The sequence below is a fragment of the Bombus fervidus genome, unplaced genomic scaffold (genome assembly GCF_041682495.2).
Source record: "Bombus fervidus isolate BK054 unplaced genomic scaffold, iyBomFerv1 scaffold0154, whole genome shotgun sequence".
In the NCBI taxonomy this organism is placed as follows: domain Eukaryota; kingdom Metazoa; phylum Arthropoda; class Insecta; order Hymenoptera; family Apidae; genus Bombus; species Bombus fervidus.
In genome coordinates, this window is record NW_027212715.1 from 5,001 (window position 1) to 15,000 (window position 10,000).

Sequence of the window (10,000 nt, forward strand, 5' to 3'; positions counted from 1 at the left end):
TGTGTATCTCGATAACCGCGTCGACGACGACGGTTCTCTCCGCGCTCTTTTAATTCGTATCCTTCTTCTTGCGCTTCGTCCGACTCAGAAACGTTCGTAAAACACGAACGACGGCGGGTTGTCAAGCCAAGAAGGGACAGAGAAGAGACGGAGGTAGTTTTGCGAGTCTCCCGTGAACGCGATAGATTTTTCATATATATTTGTATCGAGAGCATGCGTACGCCGGTCTCCACACGATCCAGCGACGAACGCCGACGAACGTCCAACAATCGCTCGTACGTCGCGTACGAGCCCTCGACCGCTCTTTAATTCGTATTCTTTTGCTTGGCGCTCGTCCTCCGACTCAGAAACGTTCGTTTAAAGATAAAACGAACGACGGCGGGCTGTCGACGAGGCAAGAAAGAACAGAGAGATACGGACCGAGAGCAACGATACGCAACGCAAGCAGTCTTAGGTTTACGTGAGCAACCCTCAGCCAGGCGTGGTCCAGGAATTGTATCCGTGGACCGCAATGTGCGTTCGAAATGTCGATGTTCATGTGTCCTGCAGTTCACACGTTGACGCGCAATTAGCTGCGTTCTTCATCGACCCACGAGCCAAGTGATCCACCGTTCAGGGTAATCGTTTATGCATGGATTTTTGTTTGTGTACTCAGGTTTTTGTACTCTTATTCTCGGTTCGAAAGAAGCCGATATCCGACAAACGTCCGACCAACGGGAATCGAACGCGCGGAAGTCGCCATATGATTGACGACACGAAAATACGTTCGAAAACGAAATCGGACGGACTGCGCGACGACACACGCAGCCCGCCGACCGGGCGTAAAGTGCATTATAATATATAACAACCAACGAGATCGAAGCTCCGTTCGTCAGGAAACGACGGGGATATAACACCCGATTCTGAATCCTCTGTACAGCACACGATCTCGCGAAGAAAGCGCACGGTGGCTAGCCCATGATATATATATATGTTCGTTCCTCTCGTCCAGTTATTCGAAGCAAACAGCCGATATGCATCTCCATCGTTCGGGTAAAAAAAAATCGATGGGACGCGCACGGTCGTAGTCTTCCTCGCGCGGTCGTTTCTTCCCGATAGCCAGAAGCAGAGTTTGAAAAACTCTAGCGACGGAACGAGGCATTAGACTCTCGACAACGAGGATACAGACACGGCCGGCGGTCCCCTCTGAATCGACTTCGGTGGTTCAGGTAAAAATAAAAAAAATCGATGGGACGCGCACGGTCGTCCTTCCTCTTCCTCGCGCGCGGTCTATTCTTCCCGATAGCCAGAAGCAGAGTTTGAAAAACTCTAGCGACGGAACGAGGCATTAGACTCGCGACAACGAAGATAGAGAGACGGCCGGCGGTCCCCTCTGAATCCACTTTGGTCGCTCAGGTAAAAATAAAAAAAAATTCGAAAGGGACGCGCACGGTCGTCCTTCCTCTTCCTCGCGCGGTCTTTTCTTCCCGATAGCCAGAAGCAGAGTTTGAAAAACTCTAGCGACGGAACGAGGCATTAGACTCTCGACAACGAGGATAGAGAGACGGCCGGCGGTCCCCTCCGAACGGATGGCGACAACGACGACTAAAGCGCGAAAAATCGCGACGAAAAGGAACGCATCTCCGTTCAGGTGTATGTGTGTGCGTGCGTTTAAAAAAAATTCGATGGGACTCGCAGCCATCGGCCTCGCGCGGTCGTTTCTTCCCGATAGCCAGAAGCAGAGTTTGAAAAACTCTAGCGACGGAACGAGGCATATGACTCACGACAACGAGGATATGGACAGGCGGTCCCCTCTGAACGGGTCGACGAGACGATGGTAAAAGAGACGAACCGGACGAAACTTCCGTCGATCAGGTAAAAATAAAAAAAAATTCGATGGGACGCGCACGGTCGTCGTCGTCGTCTTCCTCGCGCGGTCGTTTCTTCCCGATAGCCAGAAGCAGAGTTTGAAAAACTCTAGCGACGGAACGAGGCATATGACTCACGACAACGAGGATAGAGAGACGGCCGGCGGTCCCCTCTGAATCGACTTCGGTGGTTCAGGTAAAAATAAAAAAAATCGATGGGACGCGCACGGTCGTCGTTCCTCTTCCTCGCGCGCGGTCTATTCTTCCCGATAGCCAGAAGCAGAGTTTGAAAAACTCTAGCGACGGAACGAGGCATTAGACTCGCGAGGATAGAGAGACGGCCGGCGGTCCCCTCCGAACCAACTTCGTCTAGTTAAGAATCGTTATACTCTTTACCATCACTCGCACTGGTATATATCTTTTCGGGCCAACATCCACGCAATGCGTTTTCGTTCTAGGTTACCCGATCCACGAGTACGAACGTACAACGTGGTTTCGTTTTGTCGAACATCGTATATCGTTCGCCGTTGAAACGAACGACAACGAAACGACATAGGAAGAACGAACGCCCTTTGGGTAGGAAGCACGTTTCGAGGAACGACGAGAGTTTGGAGAGACGCGCGAGATAGCTGGAGACGCGCAGATATAGGTATCCATGGATCTTCGAAGAGAACCTTCGAAGATATATAATTCGGTATCCTATTTTTCTGCGGCTCGCTATTCGCGTTCTTTCGCTCTCGTCGACGACTCGTTATAGACGCTTCGTTCGATCCCAAAGAGCAGTCTTCCTTATGTCCCGTTGCTAGGAGGTGAGGCCTACGCAACGCAACTACGAAATATAGAAGAGGTGTGAGCAGTGATCTCTCCGACACGAGGCACTTTAGAGATTTTAGTTTATATATTATATTGTTCGTTCGTTGGATTTCCACGATGCAAATACGAAATACGAGATCGTGACGGCGGGTCTTTCTGTGTACGACCTCACGCAGGCGCCTCGATCGCATTTCTCATTACACGTGGTTTCCACTGTAACTTTTAGTTTTTTCGATATGTGTTCAGCTCAAGTTCCCTCACATATCGTTATTATTATTATTATTATTATTATTAATAGTAGCGGTTTCGTGTTATAGGATTCGGAGACGGCGGGTCTTTCTGTGTACGACCTCACGCAAGCGCCTCGAGAATCTTTTTAAGTTTTCCGTGTGTTATATTATTCGGAGACGGCGGGTCTTTCTGTTTACGACCTCACGCAGGCGCCTCGAGAATATTTTTAAGTTTTTCGTTTGTTATAATATTATTCGGAGACGGCGGGTCTTTCTGTGTACGACCTCACGCAGGCGCCTCGAATTATTCGTGTAAAAGTATATCTCTTCATCCCGATGATCGAGAGAGAGTGCCACACTCTTCGTATAGTTTCGTAACTGGAGCGTCTCCCACCTCCTTATTGTAAAAAATTTGGCTTTTGTCAAAGTATATAGCTTGTTAATACGTCGTATATACTTTGTGTCGATATAGGAGGAGTACGGCTCCTTACCGACGATATTATATATATTTTATTATACAGTGTTCAAGTCAAATATATTCTTTGTGTTTTTGTATTTTTCGTTAATGATCCTTCCGCAGGTTCACCTACGGAAACCTTGTTACGACTTTTACTTCCTCTAAATGATCAAGTTTGGTCATCTTCCCGGTAACATCGGCAATGCTTATCACATTGGCCGCGCACCAGTCCGAAGACCTCACTAAATCATTCAATCGGTAGTAGCGACGGGCGGTGTGTACAAAGGGCAGGGACGTAATCAACGCGAGCTTATGACTCGCGCTTACTGGGAATTCCTCGTTCATGGGGAATAATTGCAAGCCCCAATCCCTAGCACGAAGGAGGTTCAGCGGGTTACCCGGGCCTTTCGGCCAGGGAAAACACGCTGATTCCTTCAGTGTAGCGCGCGTGCGGCCCAGAACATCTAAGGGCATCACAGACCTGTTATTGCTCAATCTCGTGCGGCTAGAAGCCGCCTGTTCCTCTAAGAAGATTTGTTTGTACGTTGGTAGTAAAAACCCGCCGACCGAAGCCGGGGGCCTTCGAGATACCATAATTTACGTCTATTTAGCAGGCTAGAGTCTCGTTCGTTATCGGAATTAACCAGACAAATCGCTCCACCAACTAAGAACGGCCATGCACCACCACCCACCGAATCAAGAAAGAGCTATCAATCTGTCAATCCTTCCGGTGTCCGGGCCTGGTGAGGTTTCCCGTGTTGAGTCAAATTAAGCCGCAGGCTCCACTCCTGGTGGTGCCCTTCCGTCAATTCCTTTAAGTTTCAGCTTTGCAACCATACTTCCCCCGGAACCCAAAAGCTTTGGTTTCCCGGAAGCTGCCCGCCGAGTCATCGGAGGAACTTCGGCGGATCGCTGGCTGGCATCGTTTATGGTTAGAACTAGGGCGGTATCTGATCGCCTTCGAACCTCTAACTTTCGTTCTTGATTAATGAAAACATTTTTGGCAAATGCTTTCGCTTCTGTCCGTCTTGCGACGATCCAAGAATTTCACCTCTAACGTCGCAATACGAATGCCCCCATCTGTCCCTATTAATCATTACCTCGGGGCTCCGAAAACCAACAAAATAGAACCGAGGTCCTATTCCATTATTCCATGCACACAGTATTCAGGCGAAGGTAGCCTGCTTTAAGCACTCTAATTTGTTCAAAGTAAACGTATCGGCCCACCTCGACACTCAGTGAAGAGCACCGCGATGGGATATTAGTTGGACCGCCCCGCGAGGAGCTAAGCCCACCGATAGGACGTACCACATAATGCCAGTTAAACACCGCGAGCGGTGAACCGACACTGTGACACACAGATTCAACTACGAGCTTTTTAACCGCAACAACTTTAATATACGCTATTGGAGCTGGAATTACCGCGGCTGCTGGCACCAGACTTGCCCTCCAATTGGTCCTCGTTAAAGGATTTAAAGTGTACTCATTCCGATTACGGGGCCTCGGATGAGTCCCGTATCGTTATTTTTCGTCACTACCTCCCCGTGCCGGGAGTGGGTAATTTGCGCGCCTGCTGCCTTCCTTGGATGTGGTAGCTGTTTCTCAGGCTCCCTCTCCGGAATCGAACCCTGATTCCCCGTTACCCGTTACAACCATGGTAGGCGCAGAACCTACCATCGACAGTTGATAAGGCAGACATTTGAAAGATGCGTCGCCGGTGCTAGATGACCATGCGATCAGCACAAAGTTATTCAGAGTCACCAAAACAAACGATGGACGAACGGACGAGCCATCCGCCACCGATTGGTTTTGATCTAATAAAAGCATTCGTACCATCTCTGGTACGAATCTGTTTGCATGTATTAGCTCTAGAATTACCACAGTTATCCAAGTAAGTTTAAGTATGATCTAAGAAACCATAACTGATTTAATGAGCCATTCGCGGTTTCACCTTAATGCGGCATGTACTGAGACATGCATGGCTTAATCTTTGAGACAAGCATATGACTACTGGCAGGATCAACCAGGGAACTTTGTATTTTATATATATATTATATATTAGAGTCAAAAGACTCTCTTTTTAAAATAGCCTCAGAGTGTCGTAGGTGGGTCCGTAACACCGTACGACGAGACTTTTCGTTCTTAGTGAACGTTCGACGACACCCTTTTAATTCCCGTTGTAACGTCGAACGCCACTACTCTCTCTCATTTCGCCACTCTCTCTTTACTTTCTTTCGTTCGTTTGATTGTTTGTGTGGAATATTTTAAGATCATTCTGTTCATAGGATCATTCTGTAAGAATGGTTTGTTGGTTGAACGAATATGCCTTAGCGGTAAAAAGCACGTAAACTGCATGCTGAACGTACCGTCCTCGTAAGAAACATATTCGTTCGTTCTTTTGATATTCTCCAATCAGAAAGAACGCACTTCCTAAAAGGTAGTACGCTCCCCATTAGCCTTTCGTATGTTTAAAACGTACTGCGTACGCTATAACATAAGTTTTGGAACGGTCTCTGCCGAACCAGCATGAATTGATACTCAGTTAGTAACAAGCACACTGCCCTAACTTTTTTTAAAGTTAGTGCGAGCATACAGGATCCAGCTTCCCGACTAAGGGGAACCTTGCCACGTTATTTGGTCATTACGTCCAGGACAGCGACCCGCGGCGCAGCAGTGTAGAGAAAGAGTCGATACGAGAACGAAGGAACAGTCGAGAAATAGTAAAAAAGTTCACTAAGACTCGAGGAGCGGTGACTGAATTCTCAACCGAGGCCGTAGAATAGCCACGCGCTCGACGCTGTTCCGTCCGGACCGTCCGACTCGACGTGTCTCTTATAGATACCAAAGCGCCGGCCGGACGGTCGGCGCCGGCCGGGCCAGCGGCCGGGCGCTTACCATGTAAAACCTCCGTTAGAGCGTACCGTCGGACTTAGTCTCTGAAACGCTCGACCACTTTTTTCGAATAAACTACCCTTAGAAAACATCCTATCGTCGAGATATTTTAACGCACCGCTTATTTTAATATTTCAAACGAGTTTTTATCGAAAAATTTAATTTTTTTTTTTTTTTCAAAATCGCATCAGTAAACCACCTCTTTTAACGAATACGGACAAAAACCACGTTCTTAATCGATTAGAACACGTTAAAACAACGAGAAATATGCAAAAAAATATATACCTTGCAACGTTAATTAACGAAAAAATTAAACAAATATCGCAGTCGTGTCAGTTCGACGGACACTAATTTTTTAAAAAATTCGAAAAAAACGTTTAATCCAGTTGTATTTAATAGAGATATAACCGTTTCTGCAAAAATATTTATACCTTATAACGCTTTTTAACGAAATAACTCGAAATAAGCTTTTCGGACTTTTCCGCCGGCCGAAATTTTTCTAAGTCCCAACGTACCGTCGGACTTAGTCTCTGAAACGCTCGACCACTTTGTTCCAATAAAGTACCCTTATAAAACGTCCTATCGTCGAGATATTTTAACGCACCGCTTATTTTAATATTTTAAACGAGTTTTTATCGAAAAATTTAATTTTTTTTTTTTTTTTCAAAATCGCATCAGTAAACCACCTCTTTTAACGAATACGGACAAAAACCACGTTCTTAATCGATTAGAACACGTTGAAACAACGAGAAATATGCAAAAAAATATATACCTTGCAACGTTAATTAACGAAATAATTAAACAAATATCGCAGTCGTGTCAGTTCGTCGAACACAAATTTTTTAAAAAATTCGAAAAAACGTTTAATCCAGTTGTATTTAATAGAGATATAACCGTTTCCGCAAAAATATTTATACCTTATAACGCTTTTTAACGAAATAACTCGAAATAAGTATTTCGGACTTTTCCGCCGGCCGAAATTTTTCTAAGTCCCAACGTACCGGTCCAGAATGAGACAAAGTTCCAAAGGCCCGGTCGTATCCGTCCGTTTTTTTTTAACCTTCCACGGACGAAATAAACGTTTAATCCCGACGTAAAATACAATAATATAGCGATTTATATAAAAATATTCATACCTCATAACGCTTTTTAACGAAATAACTCGAAAAAACTTTTCGGTCCGAAATTTTTCTAAGTCCCTACGTACCGCTCGAGAATGCGACTAAGTTCCAACGTCCCGGGCGCGATCATACTTTTTTTATATAACTTTTCAGCGACGAAATAAATGCTTAATCCCGATGTAAAACGTCATTTTAAAGCGATTTATGCAAGAATATTCGCACCTTATAACGCTTTTAAGCGAAATAATTCAAAAAAACCTTTCGAATAAAAAATTTTTTTTTAACGTTTTCGGGACCAAATAAACGTTTAATCCCGACGTAAAATATAATAATACAACGATTTATATAAAAATATTAATACCTCATAACGCTTTTTAACGAAATAACTCGAAAAAACTTTTCGGTCGAAAATTTTTCTAAGTCCCTACGTACCGGTGGAGAGTATGACCAAGTCCGACGGGCCGAGTCGCGTCGGTCCACTATTTTTTTTTAACGTTTTCGGGACCAAATAAACGTTTAATCCCGACGTAAAATATAATAATATAGCGATTTATATAAAAATATTCGTACCTTATAACGCTTTTTAACGAAATAACTCGAAAAAACTTTTCGGTCGAAAATTTTTCTAAGTCCCTACGTACCGGTGGAGAGTATGACCAAGTCCGACGGGCCGAGTCGCGTCGGTCCACTATTTTTCTTTAACGTTTTCGGGACCAAATAAACGTTTAATCCCGACGTAAAATATAATAATATAGCGATTTATATAAAAATATTCGTACCTTATAACGCTTTTTAACGAAATAACTCGAAAAAACTTTTCGGTCGAAAATTTTTCTAAGTCCCTACGTACCGGTGGAGAGTATGACCAAGTCCGACGGGCCGAGTCGCGTCGGTCCACTATTTTTTTTTAACGTTTTCGGGACCAAATAAACGTTTAATCCCGACGTAAAATATAATAATATAGCGATTTATATAAAAATATTCATACCTTATAACACTTTTAAGCGAAATAACTCGAAAAAACTTTTCGGTCGAAAATTTTTCTAAGTCCCTACGTACCGGTGGAGAGTATGACCAAGTCCGACGGGCCGAGTCGCGTCGGTCCACTATTTTTTTTTAACGTTTTCGGGACCAAATAAACGTTTAATCCCGACGTAAAATATAATAATATAGCGATTTATATAAAAATATTCATACCTTATAACACTTTTAAGCGAAATAACTCGAAAAAACTTTTCGGTCGAAAATTTTTCTAAGTCCCTACGTACCGGTGGAGAGTATGACCAAGTCCGACGGGCCGAGTCGCGTCGGTCCACTATTTTTCTTTAACGTTTTCGGGACCAAATAAACGTTTAATCCCGACGTAAAATATAATAATATAGCGATTTATATAAAAATATTCATACCTTATAACACTTTTAAGCGAAATAACTCGAAAAAACTTTTCGGTCGAAAATTTTTCTAAGTCCCTACGTACCGGTGGAGAGTATGACAAAGTCCGACGGGCCGAGTCGCGTCGGTCCACTATTTTTTTTTAACGTTTTCGGGACCAAATAAACGTTTAATCCCGACGTAAAACTTAATAACATTCCCATTTATATAAAAATATTCGTACCTCATAACGCTTTTTAACGAAATAACTCGAAAAAACTTTTCGGTCCGAAATTTTTCTAAGTCCCTACGTACCGCTCGAGAATGCGACTAAGTTCCAACGTCCCGGGCGCGATCGTACTTTTTTTATATAACTTTCCAGCGACGAAATAAACGCTTAATCCCGATGTAAAACGTCATTTTAAAGCGATTTATGCACAAATATTAGCACCTTGTAACGCTTTTAAGCGAAAAAATTCGAAAAAACGGTTCGATTAAATAATTTTTTTTTAAAGTTCTCGGGACGAAATAAACGCTTAATCCCGACGTAGAAATACATAATATTCCCATTTATATAAAAATATTCATACCTCGTAACGCTTTTAAGCGAGATAACTCGAAATAACTTTTCGGTCCGAAATTTTTCTAAGTCCCTACGTACCGGCCGGGGGATCGACGAAGTGCCAACCTCCCGGTCATGTCGGTCCGGAGGGGGCAATTTTTTAAAAAAATAAAACGAAATCGTTACGTTCGACTAGAATTCGTCGAACCATAACGATTTCTATAAAAATATTCATACCTCGTAACGCTTTTAAGCGAAATAACTCGAAATAACGTTTCGGTCCGAAATTTTTCTAAGTCCCAACGTACCGCTCGAGAATGCGACTAAGTTCCAACGTCTCGGGCGCGATCGTAAATTTTTTACGGCACCTTTCGGGGACGAAATAAACGCTTAATCCCGATGTAAAACGTCATTTTAAAGCGATTTATGCAAGAATATTCGCACCTTATAACGCTTTTAAGCGAAAAAATTCGAAAAAACGGTTCGATTAAAAATTTTTTTTTAACGTTGTCGGGACGAAATAAACGCTTAATCCCGACGTAGAAATACGTAATATTGCTATTTATGTAAAAATATATACGCATCATAACGCTTTTAAGCGAGATAACTCGAAATAACTTTTCGGTCCGGAATTTTTCTAAGTCCCTACGTCCCGGCCGGGGGATCGACGAAGTGCCAACCGCCCGGTCATGTCGGTCCGGAGGGGG

At 43.8% G+C, this 10,000-nt stretch overlaps 2 non-coding genes across 2 annotated transcripts; both read right to left on the reverse strand.

Annotated features, from left to right (window-relative positions):
• Positions 1-465: 465 nt before the first annotated feature.
• On the reverse strand, positions 466-620 carry LOC139997720 (5.8S ribosomal RNA). Its single transcript, XR_011803062.1, has one exon. It is a non-coding gene; the product is annotated as a 5.8S ribosomal RNA (ribosomal RNA).
• A 2,833-nt stretch (positions 621-3,453) lies between these two features.
• Positions 3,454-5,377, reverse strand: LOC139997722 (small subunit ribosomal RNA). The gene has a single exon (XR_011803064.1). It is a non-coding gene; the product is annotated as a small subunit ribosomal RNA (ribosomal RNA).
• Positions 5,378-10,000: the final 4,623 nt, after the last annotated feature.